The sequence below is a fragment of the Balaenoptera musculus genome, chromosome 4, assembly GCF_009873245.2.
Source record: "Balaenoptera musculus isolate JJ_BM4_2016_0621 chromosome 4, mBalMus1.pri.v3, whole genome shotgun sequence".
In the NCBI taxonomy this organism is placed as follows: domain Eukaryota; kingdom Metazoa; phylum Chordata; class Mammalia; order Artiodactyla; family Balaenopteridae; genus Balaenoptera; species Balaenoptera musculus.
In genome coordinates this window covers 66,716,208-66,740,136 of record NC_045788.1, presented here as the reverse complement: position 1 = coordinate 66,740,136, position 23,929 = coordinate 66,716,208, and the positions used below count along the sequence as shown (strand labels likewise).

Genomic DNA, 23,929 nt, shown 5'->3' with positions numbered 1-23,929 from the left:
AGAGGTGTTGGACTTGTTATGAAGACACTGCACTTACATAATCCTAAACATGCTCACAAATTGGGAAGGTAGTTTTCAAGCCAAAGGCACAATGTTTTTTTATACTTAGAGATGAACTTATTTGCATACTGCTCTGAAGTTCTTATTCGCTCCTGTTCATTCACCCTGTTTTCTTCTTGATGTCATTACTGTCATCACTCCTGCTTTCTCCCACCATACTTTCTTTGCTTTAGGTAGAACAGGGAAATGGAAAGGAAATTAAATAACTATACAGGGCTTAAACTGAGTGGAAGTTCATATTATTTCCCTACCCCAGGGGCAGGGAGATGGGAGCAAAGTAAAGGAACCAAGAATGGAGGAGGGAGGGCTTTAGCAAATCTAATCCCATTTACTGTTTACCAATAGGGAATAAGGGAAGATCCAGCCTGCCTTTGCCCTTGCTCTCTTTATCTCATTAGGAGTGTTTAAATTTGGGTAGGCAAAAGACAGCTATAAGATAGTAACAGACATAAAATAGTGAAAGCCAAGATAAAAACAGGAAGGACACTTCATTCAAGGGTCATTCATTCCTTGGGACTTCCCTGGCCGTCCAGTGGTTAAGACTTTGCTTTCCAATGCAGGGGGTGTGGGTTCGATCCCTGGTCGGGGAGCTAAGATCCCACATGCCTCACGGCCAAAAAAACAAAACATAAAACAGAAGCAATGTTGCAACAAATTCAACAGAGACTTTAAAAATGGTCCACATCAAAAAAAAAAAAAAAGGGTCATTCATTCCTGGATTGATAGGATCTCCATCGCTTTGTTATATATTTGCTAGATGACTTTAGACCTGAAAGGGTATGTAACTCTGCATCTGTGAAATGTGACTATTACTCACTTACCTTGCAGAATTCTTGTATAAATCCGTTACCATAATGTTAAGTACCTCACGGAGCTCTTGGCCTGATGCTCAGTAAATGGTAACTAGCAATTTCATCTCCACCACCTACATTTTGGAGCTGGCCATCTGTCTCCAACTCCTGACACCATAACACCATATTCAGGAGAACAAGCATAACTCACTATACTGCTAGAGGTAAAATTTTAAGTCCAATAGTATGTTTTATTAGAAAAGGATAGAAGAAGCAAACAGGTTTTTGCTTTACCCTCCCTTACTAGGTCACTACTGTAACTTTTGGTTTTAGCTGGTAAGCTGTCTCTAGCTCCAGCTATTGTATCTGAGCCACTGTACCTGAGCTATCTACTCAGGACAGTTGGTCCTGAGCAACCTCCTTGGAATCAGGACACTGGCTCTAACAGCCGCCCATCTGCCAGTCCCTGGGGCTCACTATAAGAAGAACGGTAAAGCCCATCAAGCCCTGTGCAGAGAATACAAAGCTAACTTTCATATTTTCCATTTGCCAGTCACTTAGTAAAACCCGCTGAGAAAAAGCAATTAGAACGATCACATGGTCTGAAGATTCATTTCTTCTAATGAGGACATGATAGATTTCACGGCACACCACGTTCCACGCCAAAAATTAAAATGCAAGCCCTTGTACACACACGTACACACTGCTATATTTAAAATAAATAACCGACAAGGACCTACTGTACAGCACGAGGAACTCTGCTCAATATTCTGTAATAACCTAAATGGGAAAAGAATTTGAAAAAGAATAGGAAAAAAATAAACCTCATTTGATCGTGTTGGATTTTAAAAAAGTAATAAAAACAAATAAAATGCAAGCACTATGGATTGTAAATTTAAAATTACTACTTATCAGCCGAATGCCCACTTCTTTAATTACAGTGCTCCTGTAACAGAGGAATAAAATTAGGAAGGGGGAGGGGGCTCAATCAGGGCAGATGAGGAACGGACTTGCACCACTTCTGTAACATGAGCGCATGACCAGAAAACAGAGTCCTACCTCCACCATCTAGCAGCCTAGAGAACTCAGCCTCCTCACTTCAGCTGTGAGCTTCCGTGCCCTCCTCCTACACTGGAAGATGAGGATAGCACACTGAACTTGGAGTGCTGCTGTGAAGCTCACATAGTGGAAGTGAAAATCATCTGTACGTTATAAATGGACAAATACAATCATGGCTTACAAAATAATGTAGGAAATACCCTCAAAGAGAACTGCACAATTTTCTGCCTACTTAAACTATGCTCTGCAACAGATTGATATTTAAGCCAATCGACTGGGTGGAAAACTAATAATGCAGATAACTAATCAATTCGAGTAGAAATATTTAATAGGCACAGAAAGAATAGGCTAAGAAACCTCAAGTAGATAAATAACTATCTTCCACATCAAAACTACAAGGATTTCTGTTGTTGTTGTCAGAGATAGAAAACCTCACTAGACTCTGAACCCCTATCAGTTTTCCTTTCAGGGGAAGCTGGCAGCATTGGCACTGGAAAGAGAAACCACACAGACAACAGAAGGCCAGGCCGTTCCTCTGAGTTAGCACTTTGGGACTATCTCATCCAGAAAAAGCTGGTACAGGAACTTTGGGGTTTGTCTTTCGCATTTCCCTAGTACTGTATTACAACAATTTTACACAATGGTTTAAATCTTACAGAGTCTTACATGATGCTGTGTTTCAATTGCTCCAGACCTTATAAGTGATGTTCACTCCACTTTTACACATTCATTCCTTTATTCCAATAATATTTACTGAACGTGCTCTCTTACTCCTTCAATGCCCAGAAAAACTTTATTTTTTTCTTGTGACACATATTAATTTGGTTCTTTTATTATAATTATAGATCTTCAATTGTCTTCCGAGCCAAAAGGCTATGAATTCTAGATGGAGACTTTACCTTATCCATCTTTCACTCAAGTGGTAAGCATAATAAAACAAGAATAATCTTGCATGCTTTGTAAAGGGAAACGACACTGATACAAGCAGGCAAATGAAAAATATATTTGAGATTAATAAATATATCATTGAAGTCTGTGATACAAACTCACCATTAGGAAAGAAAAGATGCTAATGAGTTCAACTCCTGTCACTAAACTAGAAGTTTCTCACTCCAATAAAATTAATGTTCATATATAATTTCCAGATAGTTTCAGAATTTTTTTTAATTTGATAAAATGAACTTTATCCTTAACCTTTGCCATGAAAATGGGAGTTATAATAAATCAAATTGAAAGGTAGATTTTAAAAAAAATATTTAGTTTTGTTTTTCAAACCCACGAATTATCTATCCTTTGTATCAGGAACTATGATAGACTGATAAAAGGGTAACTCTTAACTACAATTTATAAAGGTCTAGCTTTATTCACCAATTAGATTCTCTTTGTCAGATTTAAAATCTGAACTCCAGATATGCTGAACTGTCTTTGTGTCAACAGTTTAATGCTCTCTTGCCAAAGCCCTCCTCCCCCATCCTATTCTAATCCCAGCAAATGGCCACTGGCCACTCTTTCCTAAGTCCAAGAAAATGAAGACTGACAGTGTAGCTAATATTTAATCAGTGTTAATACTTCCCAGATTGTATAAAGAGAGATTTTTATATATCAGGTGAGATGTGCCTGTGTAGTGAGTACAAATTTACCCCCGAAAAATAGTTTATCTTGGTTGAAAAAAGTTAAGGCTACATTTTGGTTTGCTAATGAAAGAATTAAAAGGGCAAATATTTGAAGAAAACTGTCAGAAAAGTATAGAGATCGTTGACACTGAATTTAGTTAAGAAAGGCAATGAACTAATTTTCAAGGAAGTTGTTCCAAACACTGTCTAGTTATAATTTTAAAATAACACATGCACTCTTCTTTAGCTCTTCCATTCGCTCCCTTAATATCTGGGTCAAAAAATTAGGTAAAGGAGAAGGGGACTTGGATTCTCTAAAAGTTGACAGTCAGCTTCTAACTTGTTTGCATGGATCTAGCTTTCAGAATGCTTAAAGCTCTTAATCATATTATATTTAGTACCAATTAGCACACTCCCTGTATTGTACTTCTCAGAACAGTATGTTCCAGGTACTAAAGCAGGAAGAGACACTGATTTCCTGATTCCTCTTTTCAGATGCTTGGATCTCTAGGCAGGTGATTTACAAAGTCTTCCCTCTTGGTCCAATTCCTACAACTAGGTTTAGAAATATGGTATCTGTCAAGTAAATGTTGAATCTTTCTTTGGGTACAGGTAAAAATTAAAGTAGTTTTTGTTTGTTTGTTTGTTTTTTACCAGTTAATATCCTTTGTAACAAATTCACCTCTAACATTCAGCAAAAAGGAATGGAGAGATTTTATAATTCAATTTACTGAACTGAATTGAGGGCCAGCCCTGGGTCAAAGCATATTTGTGCAGTTACTGATTTTTGTAAAATAGCATTGCTATTTTTTTTCATAGCATTCTTGTTTTTCTTCTGCATTATACCCAAAACTGAAGTGAAAGATATTTCCATTTTCTGTGAGCTACTGTTAGATACATTATTTTTAATCCAGTAAAAGGCCAAAAGTGTTCATTCTTATATTTAGGATAAGAAATCAGAAGAAGGATTAATGTTCTCCTTCAATATGTTTTTTTCATAGATAAAGAAACTGAAGCCCAAAGCAGCAAAAGGACCTGGGCCAAAGCCATCAAACCAGTCACTGGCTCCTTGGCCAGGGCTCTTCCTTCTTCAATCAATAAAACTTCCTTCCAGATCCTTTCCATGCAAGGCAGAACCAGAAAGAACAGAAGGTGTTTCTTGATCTGGCCAGCTACAGACATGTGTGTCCTCTCATAGACAAAGCGGTAGGATAAATAACCAAGATGAATCCTAAGAAGAAAGTAAAAGCATAACACCAGAAACTCCCCCAACACTTGAGGAATATATTCTTTGACTTGTTTATTACTGCAGTCCTGATAAGAAGTAGCTCTAAAACAACTGTGCAGGAAATGCTACAATGTTAGGAGTCAAAACAACCCCAGTTATGGGAAGTAGGTTTCCGTCTCTGAAATGCACACTGCAAATCCGCTCCCAACCCCCCACTCACCTTCGTTTCCCCTTGCCTAATCTAGTTTCTGAATTATTGCAATAGCCTCCCTGCCTTTAGTCTCCCCACCTCCACCCTGCTGCCAGTTATTTTCCTCCGATAGAATATGATGTCGTCCCCCTACTCAAAGTCCTTCCGTGTCTCCTCAATGCCTTCAAGATTGAAGCCAAACTCCTTAGGAGGATTCAGAGGCCCTCTCCATCTGGCTCTGTGAACTTCTCTCCAGCCTCATTTCCTGCTGCTCTCCAATTCCTCCAAACATTGCACAGTCCGGGTATGCCAGACTCTTTCCTACTCCTAGACTTACACAACATGGCTATGTCTCCATGCCTTCACTTACCTGGGTCCTCAACTTGGAATGTCCTTTCTCTTTTTCCCCATTGCAAGACCCTGCTCATCTTTGGAGAGCCAACTGTAAATGTGAAGTCCTCTGTGAAGCTGAACAAATCAGTTTGTTTTCTGTGCTGTATCACGCTTTGTTCAGACAAGGATACCATCTGACAAATATTTGTTGAGACCCATTATATGTGCCAGCACTAAGATACAGAGATGAAAAGACAAAGCTACTGCCTCTGAGTTCACACGGTAATGGAGAGACAGACAGGCGGTACACCGTGCTTCTGAATATATGTACAAAGTGTCATGAACATAAGAAAAGGAACTCCTGAGTGAGTGGTGGCAAGGGAAGGCTTCATCTACAATTAAGGCTTTCAGTGAGTTTTAAAGGCTGAATAGGAGTCTGCCTGGCAGACAAGGAAGGTGGTGGGTAGGGGGACATTCCAGACAGATTATAGCACCTGTCACACTGAATTACGGTGAGGTTTATCAGTTTGCCCTGATGGATTGTGAGCTTTTTGAAGCTGGGCTAACTTACCTATGAACAGGATTACCCTAAAGCCTCGAGCTCTAATAGTAACTAGCATGATTTAGGAAGGGACTGCTCAGTGGCCAGCATTGGACTGAAGGCTTCCACACTGCATTCTCAACAACCTGCAAGGGAGATTATTTACTCCTTAAAGAGGAGGAAATTGAGTCTCAGAGGGGTCTGGTCCCTTGCTTACGCGTAAACTGTGGAGTTACGTGTGTTTTTCTCCAAAGTGCACCTTCTGGTGCTCAAGAAATGCACTTTGAAACTAAAGGTGTGTTTCAGTGAATTGTAACAACTGAGACTTAATGAACGGGGTCATCAACTTAGCTTCAACAAAGGCACCTGGGGACATGTGTACATAAGCATATGATACAAAACATATAAAGCACCAAATGGGGAAATTCTATGACAGCTATGATAAGTGTATACTTGGTCATACCTGTTTGGGTCGGTAGTAATTCTGAAGCTTCAGAGAAGGTAAAATTTTAAATATTCCAAGAAAAAAATTTAACAAAAGGGAAATTAAGCTTCTGAATGTGAAATAATGCCTTTTCTAAGAAACCGATCAAATATAATCAACGCAGATTCACTTTAAGTGACAAAATATTTCTGAATTTTCTAAGATAGAGAACAACGCTTGTCCTTGCCACACACAATACTCACAGAAGCCTCAGAAAGTTTGAAAAGATTTGGTTTTATGGAGAAGAAAACTTTTATTATACTAACTTCCCTTTTAGAAGCTCAAAGGATTCATTCTACTAAAAAGAGCCACTAACCTTTAAGTTTTGGAAGTTTCCTTCCTATTTTTCTTACCATTTCCTATCCTTTTTTTGCTTTCTTTGCCCTTTTCACCACTGTAACTCATGTCTTTGACAGAATGAAAAAAAGAAGAATGGGGAAGAGAAGGGAAAACAGGAGGGGCTGCAGAAGTAGTGGGGAATAGCAATCCATCTTGTGGACTCTGAAGTTATAAATTCCAGCACATACCCTCAACCTTCTTCCCCAAAGGGTGGCAAGAATGAGATCACGGCCATAAAACCCTACTACTTCTTAAAGTACACAGATTTAAGAAGGTACACATGTAACATCTACTAAAACAACAAAACAAGTAGGCTTCTCCCTATCCCACAGGATATTTTTTATTACACATAATTTTATATATATATATAATTATATATATGATCTACATATGATAAAGGACAGAGAGGGGTCAAGACAATTAAAAATACTGTTGTTGGATTGATATTGATAGTATTTAAGCTTATTCCCCCCATCACTGATTTCTTCCCCCTTTCTGTTATTTTCTTTTTGATCAAGTGTTGAGCAATATCTCTGAGTATTTGGGAACAAATATCCAGGTGCTCCTCTCATGCTTCTTTGCACAAAATCTCTATCACGAAGAGTAAAAAAACTGGAAACCATAATTTCTTTCTGCCTACTGGATTAATAGGTAGCTTTATGAACTATTCCTGACAGTCTTAATACTTTTTACATCTACTTCATATTGACAACTATTTTTATAACACTTAGCTCAATGTTAGCACTGCCCACATACCATGAGGGTATGTATTTTAACCACCAGGCTATTAACACATATACTTGCTATATGAAGGAATAACATTTTAAGAGGAATCCTCTAAAAAGTTTATACATCTTTTAAAAATTAGACATGTTTGAACAGGCAATAAAACACAAACAAGTCTTGGCCCTATCGCATGCAGAATGGGTTGGTTACAGATGTTTTCCTGCAAGCTACATCTTGCCTATTACAAGAACATTCATCTTCCAAGCACATCATTTCACCTACTTTGCCTGAAGCAAAACAAAGTGCTCACACAAAATCACAGGATTTGTAAAAATATTATTGCTAACGCTCAAAGAGACTCTTACACTTATTTGACATCCTTACAGAGGAGAAGAACCAAACACCTGATTTCCAAAGTACCACTTTCTGACGACTGCTCAGTTTGCTTTCCCCCTATGCAAGCTAAATGACGGGAGGGAAGTCTAACCTGTGTCTTCATTTTTCTTGCCTACAACACTGAGGCTGGGCCAGCGCTGACTCACAAAGCTGGAGACATTAGCTCATGGCAATGATTAAGTCATGAGAATTCTGACAGACAAGGGCCTCTCCCCTCACTGATGCTTCAAGGGGGAAATCAGTCCCTGGAAGGGATGGCTTATGACCGAGGCACGGATGTTACTGCGTCTGTTATCAAGCACTGAGGGAAACGGGCAGTGTTGTCTGTGACAGCAGCCAACTTAATAGAAAAGAACCGTCTCCATAGGGAGGCCTCTGCAGTACACCCAGTTAGAAGAGCCTTACAAAAAGGTCCTTATCTCCTGCAACCAGCCCTTTCCATCAGTCCAGGAGAAGAGTGTGAATTCTAGTCTACAGACTACTTGGGTTTCTCCTCGGGGAGAGAAGAAAGGCAGAAAGGCCAAGTGTTCGGGAGCTAACAGGCTTTCAGCTTTTATTACTGGGGGTGAGAGAGAACATCTAGGAAGTTTTGAAATCGACTGGATAAGAATCATCTCATTCAGCCAATACCTTTAGCTTAGAGCTCAGGGTGAAAAAACGCCGAACGTTCATTCATTTTGCAAGACAGGAAGCTGCAAGCCTTTCCTGCCGCCTCTATCCCAAGGCAGCAGGAGCAGTTTGCATGAGGACAGACTTCTGAGTTTACGAACCACTTTCACTTTATTATCTCCCTGGATCCTCACAACAACCCTGGAGCGTAGGTGTCATTAGCCTTGTTTTAGAGATAAGAGACACCACGGAGGTTAAGAGATTTTCAAAGGCCCCAGCTAGAAAATGGCAGCCTTCAGATCTCCGCTAGTAAGAGAGTTAATCACTTCAGCTCCTTGCCTGGCTCTCCATTCCTCCTCCCTGCCTTCCTGTGTAGCCTCTGGAAGCAATGACTTCAGCAGCTGCCTCTGGCCCTCTCTCATTTCTGTCCTCCCCACGTCAGTGCACCGTGTCACTGAGGGAGCGAGCCCACCATCTTGTATCTACACTACAGTGGCATTTTCCAAATTGCTTCCCTTCCTCCAGGCCCCCTCCAACCAACCTCCATACATTGCCGGATTAATGGGTTTTATCTACAGTCCCGAGCATGATAATTCCTGTGCTCAAAAAGTATTCAGTGTCAGCCCACTGCCCGTGGGATATAGTCCAAATGCCTTAACCTACGTAGGCTGGCCCCATCCTACCTTTCGAGCCTTGACTTCTGCTGTTTCCTATCCGTGACCACAGCTTCAGGCAGAATAGCAGAGTCCTGTCTCCAGGTGAGCAAAGCAGGCTGGCCTCTGTGTTTTTACTTCAGCTGTTCCCACTGCCTCCCTGGAAAGTGTACTCTTTTCCCCACTTAACCAACCGCTGGGTCAACTGCTGTCCTCTTCTATCTTTCCAGCCACAAAAGCCTTCTAATCTGGATGCACAGAATTTTTCATTCAAAGGGAACTTCAGAGGCCACTTGATCCATTCTCTCACCTAAAACTTGAGCCAAGGGTCTCATTTCTATCTTGACTTGCTCCAGGGGCTGAGCACTCACTATCACTGGAGGTGGTGCATTCCAGCCCTGTAGAACCCTGGCCATTCTTCCTTCTGAGCTGGAATCTGCCACCCAGGAACTTCCTCCCTTTTGTGCTAATTGCGCCCTCTGGGGCCATCCCAACAAGTCTAGAATGTGGCTGGTTTCGGAAAAGCTAGCACTAAAAAAGGAGCTCTGCTCACTGATTAACAATATCACCCTTTCAGAGCATGGGTCCTTGTTCTTTCCAGGTTGAAGCTGCAAAAATAACTAACCCCCAGGGCTCTCTCCCAGAGCAAATCAATGTGTCTCAAAATGGTGCCGCTTAAATGGTTAAGGTACTTGTACGTCAGAAATATAAATGGCAGTGTGCCTGAGTGTAACTCAAACTCACAAGATAAATATTACTCATCTTCCTGGAACTTTAATTTTAAAGATGTTTTTTAAAAGAGGGAGATAAATATATTTAAATGTATATTTGTATTAAAATGCAAAATTGAAACAAGTTTTACAAAAAAATAAACAAATTATATTTTTTCTATGGAACCCTTCAGATTATAGCCTCAGGATGCCCAAGGCAGACATTCATTTTCCCCTGCTCCTAATTGGGGTAAAAGTTTTAAAGGACTGTTCTAATATATCATCTCTTCCACATCGTGGAAGGCATCAGAAGCTAGAGGTACTCCATAGACTGGATTCCCTATTGCAGTTCCTGATGCATCTGTGAGAAGGGCAGGTTTAGTCCAAATTCTAATCCTAAATTCATGATTCATCCTAATAAAAATCACCATTTACCAGGCAGTGTTATGCACTCTACATTCACTATGTCTAATCCTATCAATAACCCTGCTACCTAAAGATGTATTATCCCCATTTTAGGGTTGAAGAAACTGCCCTGGAGACAGTGTCCTGCCCAAGGCAACATAGATAGAAAGAGGTGGAATTCAACCCCAGGTCTATCTGACCACCAATCCTGAATTCTTTCCACTCACCACTCTGCCTCCTTAGGCACTTTTGCTCGTTCTTTAATAAAAGAACCACAGTCCCCGCTTTCAGAAAAACGCAAAGCTTTGTTGGATGGGTAAGCACTAAGATAGGTCACAATATTTGTAACTTTCAGTCTTGCAAGGTAACTAAAACAGATACACTTGTAAATATCTCTCATATTTTACAGGGTTATATATCTTATATCACATCTCATTGTAATTTAGCAGTTGAAATAATATTTTCATTTTAAATCAGGAATTTATGGGGAAAAGATCATTCCCTCTTCTGCTTAAATGTTTCAAAGTATTACTATTATTTTTGGTTTCTGAAGCTTAAATTCTAATGCCAAACAAATTAAGAAAGCAATACATTAAGAACAAATCTATGCCCTACAAGCATATGCCCAAGTGACAGCTTCAAAACAAATTTTCTAACCAGTTAAAAAAAGAAAAATCTGTTAGTTTGGGAACGCTTGTGAGCAAGTCTCGGAAGGATATAACCATTCTCACTGTTCACGTAACAGTGTGGGCCGTACCCAGGTGTAAAATATCCATGCTAATTCCCTTGCTTCTGATTAACTTGTCTTGAAGCATTCTCCATGTGCTGAGCATGGCTGACGCTTTTATTGAGACCAACGACAAAAGATATCCAAGTAGCTCTGGTCATTTCTATATATATGTAGATATCTACTAGGATCCTCAAAGGCAAACAGTATGAATGTCAGAATCCAACCTAAGTTCTTTGAAGTTAGGTTGTGTTCTGAGTTAGTCAGAAGGAAAACTTATATTCAAAAGTAACTGCAATAAAAGAATACTTCTAATAGGTAGAAATAATGTATAAAATTTAAAAATGCTTCTACATGAAGATACGGTTTCAATTATTACATTATGGTACCAACTAACGAGTTAAACCTCACATCTGTCAAAATAAAACCATCATTACTATCACGGGAAAAGGGCCTTAAAATTTTATTGCTTAATTTTATTTTACTAAAACACAAGCAGATAATTACAGAGATTTTCTTTCCAGGAAATTTCAAAGCATTTTAGAAAAGTATATAGAATTATACTTACTTACCATATATTTATTGACTAAGACCATCTAGTATTGTGTACATTTTAAAGTAAGTGCCCAGTTCTCAAAAAGGAATAAGACTTGCTAGGTAAAAGTAAGTAACAAGTCCCCTTTCCTCTCCTTTTCTGACACAGCTTAGTCAGCTCTCCTAAAAAGACAACTAAAGGAAATAAGAGGTATTTTCTTATACATCAAAGAAAAACATCCAGTAGACTATCGAATGCAGTAATCAATGAAGTGAAGATTTTAGACTGAATTTGAACATTCCATTTGAATTGGTTTGGCTCTTTTCCTCAAAGTAGAAGTCCATATCATGAAAATACACTACCAGGACTACAAAAGTGTCTTAGAAAACATTGAACTTACAAATTCAAAGTGTACACATTTTCCTTTAAAGAAGGATCCACTCACTACTTTCTTAGAAACCATTTCACTTCCTCTCTCTCCTGTTCTTTCTTTTGAGTATCCTCTCTCTATTCCCACTCTTAATCCCAAAGTATCTAAGAGGATAATTACACTTGGGTGGAGGCTGAGAGAAGATTCTATGAAAACTTAACAAAAAGACTGTTCCCAGCACAATTCTTACACCTTTTAACACCTATGTCTAAAATTTTTATGCAAAGAAAAGCATTATAGCTGAGAACTGTGGAGTGCTAGGCAAGAAATCAATTCTGAAATATGAATACATTACAGAAACTTATACAAATAGCTATATATTTAATTGCTTCATGAGTAGGAAACTAGACAGGAAGAAGTCTATATTTCCTTCTGGTTCTGCTGCTGAATGAGACATCTTTTTTTCCCTAGATCTCAAGTTCCTCATCTCTTGTCATTCCAATTTTTACACCAAAAAGTTCATGAATGAGTTATTATTTGTTAAATTATATGATGATTCTCAGAGATAAAACATAAATACCTGCAAGATATGCCTTTGTTACAATTATATACAAAAGTGTAAGCTGTAGTCTTTGAAGATAAACATAAAACATAATCCATTACCAGTGAATATTATGAAAGGACAATGTAAGCCTAAAGAATGAGTTATCCATGGTAACTTTTAGAGGTTGATGATTTTCTCTTGAAAGACTAATTAAAATAGTTATTTGCCAAGTGTCTTCCTAAACTCAAAGGGAATAAAGTTAGACTAAAGCATTTAAAAAGAGTGTGCATTTATTTATACATGCATAACTTCAACACATGCTAGGTGTGAGAATAAGTAAAGGAAAAAGAGGTTACTTATCTATGTGGATTAGTTCAAAAAAGGAATTATTAATAATCACAACAGGAGACATTTCCTATGAATCCATTCTAACTGTGGAAGTACAAAAAAGTTATTCCAAATTTCTATTATGAAAATGCTTTGCATTTTACATGTTTGGCAATCTGCTTTATCTAATTACCAACTAAACACCATTTCCCAAAGGCCTTCCCCACTAATTCCATTGTTTCATACAGAAAGGTTGGAAGAGTGAGGGTAGGTGATAAACTTGAATAGATAGTGTTTAGAGGGAAACACCAAACCCTGGGTCTAATACGCAATTTGTGTCCTCAAACACCTCCACTATCAATCACCAATGCAAGGGAACGGAACTCTCTCCAATAGCGCTCCTAGCCTTTCTCATAACCAGCTGCTTTGGGGGACAATTTTTCCTCTCAAGACCATTCCACTCTGGAGAGTGTGGTGGCAGGCAGGGATAGTAAACACACACCAAAACTCTATTTTCAAATTCAAAAGGATCCAGTTTTTCTTTTATTTTCTTACACGCAAAATCGGTAATAATATCTTTTAAAATTGATTCACTGTCTTAAAATAAATAATGGTCTACACTACAGAAATTTTTTGAATATAATTCTTAGCAAAAGGAATACATTTTGTAACTATTCATTCTAACTCCCCTATTTTGAGAAACACAGGCTTCTCAAATCGTTACATATCAAATGCATCAAAATTCTTGTCGGTCAAATGTTAATTTAAATGCTTATTACAATAGCATATCAGTTTCAGATAAGTCAAGTTTATAAAAAGAACTGTTAGGATTTTATAAGTAAACTTAACACACACTTAACACACATATGTCAAGGCATACAAGATATTTAAGCAAATTTTATAGAACTATGAGAATCATTTTGCTGTTATAAACAATTACCGTAGCTTATAGAACTTTGCTTTTATGACATACAGTTAATCATATCTATGACTTACTTGATGACAATTTCTTGTTCAGAAACGTAATCCATAATTATAACATTGTTCTTATGGGAAAATGAAATTTGCTTTTCCAAGAATACAAAGTAGTAAAAAAAAAAAAAAAAAAAAAAAAAAGAGAGAGAGAGAGGCAATTTATAACGTTTAATGTTAGGGCTCTAGATTCATAAAATCTCAGATTAACAGACAGAGTAGAAGGAAAAAAGTAAGCAAAGGGGGAGAGAGAAAGAAGGAGTATCTTTGAAGCCCAAATTATAATTATCGTAAATTAACTCCTTTGTTACTCAACAAGCTTCAGATATTTGTATTTATATAAATACGTGTATTTATTTTTGCATTTTTAATAAAAACTAAATTTTTCTTCTAATGACCTAGTCAAAATGATCACAATTTAAAATTCTGTTACTGGTTTGCTGAAATATTACCAATAAAACACTGAGACTCTAAGAAAAAAATTATCTGATGAACAACTACAGGATCTAATTAAACATGTTTTAAGAAGAAATTATTTTACATTAGAAAAAAAATACACATATGCAAACATATATATTTATCCTACATTTATTTCTAGGGACTTATAGATCTATATTGTTTCATTTCATGTCTGCTTATAAATGGAAAACCTTGAAAAACTGCCTGAATTGAAAGCATGGATATGATGTACTATTCACGCAGGTAAATCTAAAAACAAAAATGCAGGATCCTAAGATAATAACATACTGTGTTTTTAGAGCTTCACCTCTCAGGCTCCCAAAGTACTGTGTAAATTTTAATTAAGTCTTACAGCAATCCTACCAAGTAAATATTACAATACCCATTTAACAGATGAGCACAAACAGAGTCACTTGCCCCAGATCACAGAGTTTTTTAGTGCCCACAAGTTGTCCTTCTGAGTTCTGTGTTCTACTTAATGAGCCACACTCTTCAGGAGCCTGTCAGATGACTTCTCAAATTCAAATGAGGATCCTTAAGTAAGCAATCATTATTCTTTCGACTTAATACAACTTGGAAACCACTCCAAGTAAAAGAAAAGTCTTTTGAAATAGTGTCCTCATCTTATTTGTTATATTTTCCACAAGATTTAGTGCAGATGATACTGGTAAAACAGCATGAAGAGGAAAACAAAAATGCAAACTAAATGAGTAACCCACAAAAGAACACCTGTTTGATGAACTTGAAGACACAGAATTAACTCTGCATAAAACAATTAGAAATTACATTCCAATTCTTCAGACCCTTCTAATAAAATAACAAGGTGGCAAATTATACTGTTTTACTTTTTTAACTAAGAAATCATGAGTCTTCATTATTAGATTCAAAGTGAAATGAGAAGGCTGATTCTATTTGTAAAGTGAGAATCCCTCCCTAATTCACCTCACAGTAAATTAGACCTAGGGTCTCTGGCTACTCTCAATTTCCTTTAAATTTCAGCTGAGGGCAGCCTGATGATGGGGTCGTAATCTTTATTAAAAACCACAGGAGAGATGGCTGCTAAGATCAGTACCTTTAGGCCCCTGTGTGCCTAATTACAGGACCCCTTGTTCTAAAAACCATTCTACGTCTACAAAACATCTGCAGGGCTTCAAAGAGTCTAAGATTTTCCTTTCTGTTCTACAATAAACTTTTCTTTAATTTCAAAAAATTAGAAGCTGTTGGGCAGAAAGCTATGTTATCTCATGCCTCCTTCAGGCTCCAGTGACCCAATAGACATACTAATTGCTGCTGATATAAAACCATGAGGATTTATTTCATATGTAGCTGCTTTTACCCATGACATGACAGCTGATTGCTAAATACCTCTCATGAGAAAAATACATATTCCCTTCTCCACCAAGAGGGGGTGGGGACAGTTACAAGACTTGATCACACTATGGAAATGGTTAATATCAGGGAACGCAAACAGGAGAAGGTGTAAAGCTCACATATGGGAAGACACTGAGAGCAATAAAGGGGAAAGTTACAAATAAATATATTCCATTTGGAAATAATAATTAATTATTATTATTATTCAGGGCTGACTTGAAGAAATCTCTGTCAAACTGAATGATATACAGTAATTTTTTTAATGGCTCAAGAAAAATACAATGACATTATTCTCTGTCTACACCTCAGTTTTCTGGTGATTTTTGTTCTGCCACACCCTCCATGTGCTAATTACAAATGAGCCATTGTTTAGTGAGCTGAGAAAACTGATTGGAAGCACTTTCAATCGCACTGCCTTTTCTGGGTACAGCTTTGGCCAATTTTAGTTAAGTTATGGAGTCCCATAAATTCTCTAAGTATTAAGTATTAATTCTCTAAGTATTAAAACAAAACAGGGCTTCCCTGGTGGCAGTGTTAGAATCCGCCTGCCAATGCAGAGGATGTGGTTTGAGCCCTGGTCCGGGAAGATCCCACATGTGGTGGGGCAACTAAGCCCATGCGCCACAACTACTAAGCCTGTGCTCTAGGGCCCACGAGCCACAACTACTGAGCCCGTGCACCACAACTACTGAAGCCCGCGTGCCTAGACCCCGTGCTCTGCAACAAGAGAATCCACCGCAAAGAGAAGCCCGCGCATCACAATGAAGAGTAGCCCCTGTTCGCCCCAACTAGAGAAAGCCCGCGCACAGCAACGAAGACCCAACACAGCCATAAATAAGTAAGTAAATAAATAAATAAAAAATTTTAAAATAAATAAATAGATAAAACAAAACAAAGAAGATTCTTTCTTTATGCCAAGGACCCAATGCTGCAGATCATTATATTTTATAAAATAAAATCTTATAGGAATATGAAGGTAGGAAGGTCATTAACTGCACGAAAACAAACTGAGAAAGATCTACGTTGATAATGTATTGCTTAGTTTATTGCAGGGGGGTGGGAGGGGGCGGTTAATCTATAGGACTTTTGAAAGGAGCAGAGAATTATTATTTCCAAATGGAATATATTTATTTGTAACTTTCCCCTTAGATGCTTGCTCTAGTTTCCAGTTATTTTATTTAAATTTTAAGTAACTGTCCCTTGTCACTGTTAAATATACTGCAAAGACAGCCTTCAGTCTGACTATTGTTTTGTTTGGTCTGTGGTTTTTACAACTTTTTTTTTTAAATGAATATATCACTTAAAGATCTGGAGATATTACATGCAAATCCAGGTTTCCAGATGCTCTTGAAAAATTCATCTTTTAACTCCAGCCCTACCTTCCCCCATGACACCAGGGTGGAGTTGCAAAGCAGATTCCCTTGCAGACAAGGTGTGTAAGCTCATCTTGCCACTGTTCCCATCCCCACCATTTGACTCATTTCCACTACCCCCTAGTGCCAGATATTTCGGTTTGCCACCTTCAAGGTAGTCCATTATTAGTGGAAGTGATTTTTTAGGGAAATGGGCCTGAGGATCGGATCCCTGCTCTTGATGGAAATTTCCATGGTAATTTATTTATATCACAATCCTCCTCAAAATAATCCACACTTCTGGGAAACCAAAGCCACAGTGGAAAAACAAAATACCAAGTGGCTGGTAATATCTACAAAACCAAATTGACTACTATGAATAATAATATAAGTGAAGGAGAAGGAGGAAGAGGAAGAGGAACAGGACAAAGAATAAGAAGGGAAAAAAAGGGGGGTTGCTGTTATTCTTTTTGTAGTAGAAAAAGAAAGGCAAGTTTATTTAAATTTGCTATTTATTTCTTCTTAATCAGTGGTCAGTTCTCGTAACATTAGATGCAATAAATAAATAAATATAAAATTTTTTTCCTTTAAGTAGAAACTCTACCGTGGATTCAGGAAATCACTGAGCACAGTCTGGGAGGGCCCTAAACATCAGATTAGGTGAAACTGGCTTATCACGAATACATTAACCTAGAGTTAATTTAAACAAATTAGGGCAAACTTGCTAAGTTATTCTGCTCTGGATGTGGGGACAACTCCCCTATAGCATGGCTTACAATTGAAATTCACTTTAAAGTCCAAAACCTAGAGTTAAATAAGTAACATGAACCATCCCCAAGAATCTCCAAACCCTTTATTTAGGACATTCTTCCTCAATACTCTCATCAACTAAGAAATAGCTTGGATAACAGGTGACAATGCTCAATGTTATTATTTTCTTTATCATGGGAGGAGCACACAAAGACACTTCGTTATGTATCTCTGGAGATTTATAGGATAGCTCTGGCAAGAAGTGAAAATAACTTTGTTATGATTAACAAACGTACCACTGGCAAAAGACAAGTCTATTGACTTCTGTCCCTCAGCAATGAAATCTAACAGCCACTCAGTTAAGACCAGCCCCAGTAAAGGCTCAAGCGTTGGTGAGAGAAGCGTTTCCTTTGTGCAAGGAAGCTGATAAATCATATTCACCATGGAAAAGTTTGTCTGTACATCATGTCCTTTGATGGGCTATTCTTAAGAGTCCCAAGATTCCAGAGGGCCACGCAATGGGCCGGCTTGCATTAGATTTCTGCAGAGCTGGCAGCCTTCTTCTGGAAGTCTTACATTACAGGTAACCTGATGACAGGGAGGGTGGGCCACAGGCATGCATCTCAGCTCGCCTGTGGAGGAGCCAAGGGGAGCGAGCTTGCAAGACCCGATATGCTGGGATCAATGAAACTCTCCGGGGAACTAGCTGTTCCCCTTTCAAATGCCACCTCCCTAATCTCTCCACTTGCTCAAATCAGAGTCTTCAAAGCTCTGAACACGACGTGAGGCTGGCATGATTAGGAAAGGCAAAGGAAGAGGGCTCTCTAAATCACGGGTGGAGGCAAATGGCATCGAATTAATGGACAGTTAACAGTCAAGGTCAGAATGGAGGGATACTGCTTGGGACTGTAATTATTTCCTTTGGTCACGAGGAGAAAACAAAGTTTTTTCATATTTACTAAGGGCCTACTATATGCTGGACATGGCTCTGAGCACTAGGTCCAGGTGCCTGCCCTACAAGACCTTGACATCTATGAAGGGAAAAAAAATCACAAGAGCAAAAAGGGATGTATGTCCAAAGTCCAGGGTCATTATCTCAGACGGAGAGCACAACAGAAAAACACTAACCTGAGGATTTTCCCAGTATCTGCACACAGATTATACTGTGTGTCCTGGGTTGTGGGGAAAACAGCTCTCAAACTGTCAATGGTGCGTGAGGCTGATACTCAAGACAGATTGATCTATATTCACACACAGAAAAACCCTTGTCCCTGGAGTTCAGCAAAAGAAAGTACTCTGCCCCCAGAAGTAGTGTCCTTACCAGTCCTCTCAAAGCTCAAGTAGGTGCCGTAGAAGGCTTATCTCATCCTCACCAGCAACTCCAAAAGCATTCCAGATCGGTACCTATGATTCTTCTGAATGGCCATCGAGTATTCTGTCATGTGGATATGCCACAATTTATGGAACCAGTTCCCAACTGGTGAGTGTGTAGGTTGCCTCCAATACTTTTGCCACCACAAAAGCACTGCTATTTTTTATTTAACACGGAGAAATTAAAAAAAAAAAAAAAAAAAAGGACATCCCCATAAATGAGAAATAAATGCTGGAATTCAACAGGTTCTTAAAGCTGGAAAAGACCTTTCCTAGTGCCGGCAAGGAGAGCCTACATCTTCTTGGACAGACTTAGGAAAGCAGCTCGGCCAGTCTGCATATGGGAGGGCCTGATATCATCCTATGCCATCTATTCACATATTTGAGTAGTGGATAATATTACAGTCCTGTGGTGCTGGAGTATGCATGCTAATAGCCCAAAAGCACTAAGAAAAAAAAAAAAAAAAGTAGGGCTTCCCTGGTGGCGCAGTGGTTGAGAATCCGCCTGCCAATGCAGGGGACACGGGTTCGAGCCCTGGACTGGGAAGATCCCACATGCCGCGGAGCAACTAGGCCCGTGAGCCACAACTACTGAGCCTGCGCGTCTGGAGCCTGTGCTCTGCAACAAGAGAGGCCACAATAGTGAGGGCCTGCGCACCGCGATGAAGAGTGGCCCCCGCTCGCCGCAACTGGAGAAAGCCCTCGCACAGAAACGAAGACCCAACACAGCCATAAATAAATAAATAAATGAATGAATAAATAATTTAAAAAAAAAAAAAGTAGAAGACATTTTGCTTTGCATTCTCTCAAATTATTACTTGCGGCACAACGGAACCCTCAACAAAACTATAATAAGCTCGTGAAGCAAAGGGATTCAAATTCGGACTCAGTAAACACATGTATGCCTATGACTAGTTAGGTGCTGATAGGTGCACTTACATGTGGCATGTAATCCTCATGATAAGGAAAGTATGAACATCCCTAAGTGTAGGTGGAAAAAGTCAAGTTCAAAGAGATTGAACTCTCTGAGCAGGTCCCAGATGCTGCTAGTAAATTTCAGGGTTGAAATCTGCACCTAAGTTTCTTGTCATTTCCAAATTACCATACTGTCTACTGGCCTGTGGCTGATGAGTTCCAGCTATAATGCTAGACCAGCACTATATTATATTAAATGGTAGGCCTCTATCAGTAAGTAACAATTACACTGTGGAAATAAGAAGAAAGTCTGAAACCCAAGTCCTAAATTCTGTGTTGGTTTGGGTGTGACTCTGTGTGTGTGTGTGTGTGTGTGTGTGTGAAAGAGAGAATATGGAAGAATGTCATTGCTCTTCACTTTATTTCATTGGAAGAATTTTAAAATAGATACCATATTTTTATGGAACTGGGAACACATTCGTTATTGGAAACAGAGAAAGCAAAGGAAATATGTGTATATACTTTAAATACATTAATTATATTTTGGCAGTGACTCTTAGTAAAACCAGAAATTAAAAGAGAAAACAACACGAAAGGATGACAAGTGATTAAATGGTACTAACAAGATTTTTACTAAAGAATTACCAGAAGACTATGAGGTACATGTGACCCTTCCTAATGACAGCTGCTTTTGCTGCTTCCAGTTTGTGGGCAGTTTTTAAAATATAGTGTTTTTATTTTGAAAAATTGCTTTAAAATGCACAGATGCCTAAGAAATAGGTGTTGTATAATGTAGCATAAAAAATGTCCTTTGTCAGGTGGCTTCACTCCATGCTACACAGGGCCTGCGAGTGCCTGTATCTCCCTGCCTTCTGTCAATCAAGAGAAAGACAGTCTAGATAAGATGGTGGAGAGACTTGAACTGGGAGGGAGGGAGGCCTGGGTTCCTCTATTTCTTTGGCTGGTGATCAGCCATGTAACCTTTACTTCTCAAAGTTTCCTCATTTCTAAAATGGGACAACAGCCTCGGTTCTGAGCCTCCAAGTCGCATGAAAGAACACTTAAAAATGTGAGATCTGTGTATAAGTGTGAGGGTATATAATTTGGCTCAAAGAGTTAGGTGCTGCTATGTATAAGACACTGGTGTCCATGGTTAAGAATTTACATATTTTTAGGTGATCTCAGGAGTTACTCAAACAAGGGTTCAAATGTGCTGGATTTAGATGAAATGTAGCTGGGCCTAAAATAAGCCTAATTGCAAACAAGAAAGATCATGAATAAAAATATAAATACCATGTGATATGCTAGTAGGATGGAATGGGCATCTAATTCAATCATTTTATTCTGTAATATCTATAGCATACACTGTAGACAACTGAACAGAAACCCAAGAAAGGCAAACCAGCTTAACCAAGGTCACTTATTAATGGCAGGCAAATGAACTGATTAGAAGCTAAGTTCTTCTAAAACCTATCTTGATTAATAACACTATCTCATCTTAAGGAAAAGAAGTAGTTTTCATCCCATTCATCCTCATCAGAGGCACAGACTGAATTCTAGAAAGATGAAGTGACTTGGCTAAGGTCACGAGGATGATCACAGTGAGAATCCAGGTTTTCTGGCTCCCAAGAGATGCTCTTTCCCATCACCACAGTGCTTACCCCTCTTTCAGGGTCCTGATACCACTGCTGTCACATGTAAGGAAATTTTACTAGGGTACTCTACAAAACATTTTCTTTACTTTTTTAAATAATTAATTAATTAATTAATTTATTTATTTATTTATTTATTTTTGGCTGTGTTGGATCTTTGTTGCTTCGTGCTGGCTTTCTCTAATTGTGGCGAGCGGGGGCTACTCTTCGTTGCGGTGCACGGGCTTCTCATTTTGGTGGCTTCTCTTGTTGTGGAGAATGGGCTCTAGGCATGGGCTTCAGTAGTTGTGGCATACAGGCTCAGTAGTTGTGGCTCGCAGGCTCAGTAGTTGTGGCTCGCAGGCCCTAGAGCACAGGCTCAGTAGTTGTGGCACACGGCTTAGTTGCCCTGTGGTATGTGGGATCTTCCTGGACCAGGGCTTGAACCCGTGTTCCCTGCACTGGCAGGCGGCTTCCTAACCACTGTGCCACCAGGGAAGCCCCATTTTCTTTACTTTTAACCTACCACTTATGTATATATCCCCAACCTTTTTTTTTTTTGAGACAGTGTACCTCTCTGAGAGAGGGGATTTGATGGAAGATGGTTCAGAATTGCACTAAAACTGAAAAAAAGCATTAAGACTTCTGTATGAGGAGGTGGGGAGGGAGGGAGGAGGAAGAAAGATTGATGTTCCATCATGCTCCATCCCCAAGGTTCTTAAGCCATTTTAGGAGGGTGGTGATTCTTCATTTAGTGGCCCCAATATGCCCATTATCCCTCAGATGTTCTTACTCTTAATATAGTAGAGCTCTGCAAATGTCAGATGAAAAACTGTTAGCTTTGAAGTTCAGTGGCTGTAAACATCCAATTGGTGTGACCCCTATTCAAAAACACATCAGTGCTCCATTTATAAAATGGTTATTTTAGTGGTTCTTCAGCAAGATATTACTTAGATCAATCAACCAATATATCTTTAAGTTTACTCTAAGTTTACTCACCTGGAGTGTCCACTTCCACAATTATTCATATAAAAGAGACTAAACAGTATGACACGATTGATTAAAAAAAGCACATGGAAGAGAGATCAAGTTTTAAGCTAACACTTCTACTTTATGGTTGAAATACGAACCATGACAGAACCGCTTCTCAAACCATGAAAGAAAAGCGCTAAGATAAATTTTTAGACAATTATGGGACATCCTGATGTGAAATGGTGAAAAGAAAAAGAAAGGACATAATCTAGTGGGAGGAGGGTGGCAGAATCAGAAATAGGACCAGCTACACAAAAGTCTCTGTAACTTTAGGGATGCCACTGAATCCCGATGTTTTTTCAGCTTTCCTCACTAGTAAAATGGGAGTTGTGAAATGTGCCCTACCTAGCTCACAAAAAAGTGAGGTCAAAATGAGGGGACACGTGTGAAATTATGTTGGAATTTAGTGTTACTAATGCAGATTATTTTATAAACTCTGTACAACTGGAGAAAAGCCTGGATACTGTGACATACAAAGAGAAATGATTTCCAAAGAAACCTATTTGCCAAAGAGGGAAAAATCTGTTAAAACAATTTGAAAGCTACTTCTCAACAAGACGATGACATTTGGAAGCATTTCTATAATCTCGGCAAACATTAAATTCTTTGACAAAATGTGCGTCACTTTGGTCTTGGGCATTCTTTGATCAACCAGTTAAAACCAGTCTTATAGGTTTCCTCCCTTATATTTAAGCTTTATTCATGTTATAATAAAATAAACTCTGAAACAGAATCAACATTCTTGTAGCTTTTTTAACTTTTAAAAGTATGTCCATGTTTTCTTAGAAAAGTTCTATATAAGATTTTTTTCAACATTTTTCATCAGAATCTCTTTGAAGCTAATTTAGGCCTCTAATGTGTAGTTTAGGAGGATTTTTGGGAGGGAAACTTGCTTCTACATGTAATAGATATATATGTATCAATAAATTATGATTCATGCTATAGAACCCACATGCACAAATTTAACCCTTCCTTAATAGATGAGATCTTAATTTCTTTTTACACTGTGTTTGTGATTTTATTCATTTTTTTTTTTAAATCGCACCTTACTGGGACATTTATTTTTTCAAAATAATGAGACTGGTAACGCCTACATTCTGCAGACTGCAAACACATATCCTACGTTTACGGTATTTTCCATTGGCGTAATGCTTTACGTTTTTCCAAAAAAAAATCTTTCACACAAAGAACCTCCCAACAGCGTGAGGCAGGCGAGAACGCATCAACTGAAATTGCTAGGAGCCAGCCAGAATGCAGGAGTTTGGTTACCAGATCAGGGCTGTTCCTACTAAATGGCACTTTATCTCTCTCTCTGGTTCAGTGTCGAATATTTCAAACCAAAATGTCCTTAGAGGACAGGGAGAAATTTTGCACCATTCAATATGGAGCTCTAAGCTTTGATGGGAGAGAGAGCCGGGGGCGGGGTGGGGGGAGAG

General features: G+C 38.7%; 1 protein-coding gene across 6 annotated transcripts in view; it reads right to left on the bottom strand.

The window, feature by feature from the left end:
- TP63 (tumor protein p63) overlaps nucleotides 1-23,929 on the bottom strand; it is a 223,640-nt gene that overhangs the window by 55,305 nt on the left and 144,406 nt on the right. The gene's annotated exons all lie outside the window — the stretch shown is intronic.